This window comes from Dipodomys ordii, unplaced genomic scaffold (assembly GCF_000151885.1).
Source record: "Dipodomys ordii isolate 6190 unplaced genomic scaffold, Dord_2.0 Scaffold64, whole genome shotgun sequence".
Classification (NCBI taxonomy): Eukaryota; Metazoa; Chordata; class Mammalia; order Rodentia; family Heteromyidae; genus Dipodomys; species Dipodomys ordii.
In genome coordinates this window covers 4,517,205-4,517,900 of record NW_012267280.1, presented here as the reverse complement: position 1 = coordinate 4,517,900, position 696 = coordinate 4,517,205, and the positions used below count along the sequence as shown (strand labels likewise).

At 50.6% G+C, this 696-nt stretch overlaps 1 protein-coding gene across 1 annotated transcript in view; it reads right to left on the bottom strand.

The window, feature by feature from the left end:
* Dazap1 (DAZ associated protein 1) overlaps window positions 1-696 on the bottom strand; it is a 21,608-nt gene that overhangs the window by 17,726 nt on the left and 3,186 nt on the right. The window lies entirely within an intron of this gene.

Below are 696 nucleotides of genomic sequence, written 5' to 3'. Positions count from 1 at the left end.
TCAAGTGGTAGAGCGCTAGCCTTGAGCTGAAGAGCTGAGGGACAGCGCCCAGGCCCAGAGTTCAGGCCCCACGACCGGACCCAAAAAAAAACAAAGAAATATCTGACAAATCTAGCAATCAATGAATCTGGTGGAAAATTCTGGTGTTCAATCCAGATACTGGTGGCTCATGCCTGTTATCCTACCTACTCAAGAGGCTGAGATCTGAGGCTCATGGTTCAAAGCCAGCTCAGTCAGGAAAGTCCGTGAGACTCTTATCTCCAATTAACCACCAACAAGCTGGGAGTAGAGGTGTGGCATAAGTGGTAAAGAGCTAGCCTTGAGCACAAAAGCTCAGGGGCAGCATTCAGGCCCTGAGTTCAAGCCCCAAGAACAGCACAACAACAACAACAAAAAAGTCTAGGCTGGGAAGTTGGCTCAGTGGTAGAGTGCTTGCCTCACATGCATGAGGCCCTGGGTTCGATTCCTCAGCATCACATAAGCAGAAAAAAGCCAGAAGTGGCTCTGTGGCCCAAGTGGTAGGGTGCTGAAGAGCTGAGGGACGGTGCCCAGGCCCAGAGTTCAGCACCCACGACCGACAAAAAAAATATTAAAAAAAAAGTCTAGGGCTGGGAAGGTGGCTCAGTGGTAGAGCGCTTGCCTTGCATGCCTGAGGCCCTGGGTTCGATTCCCCAGCACCACATAAGCAAAAAGAAA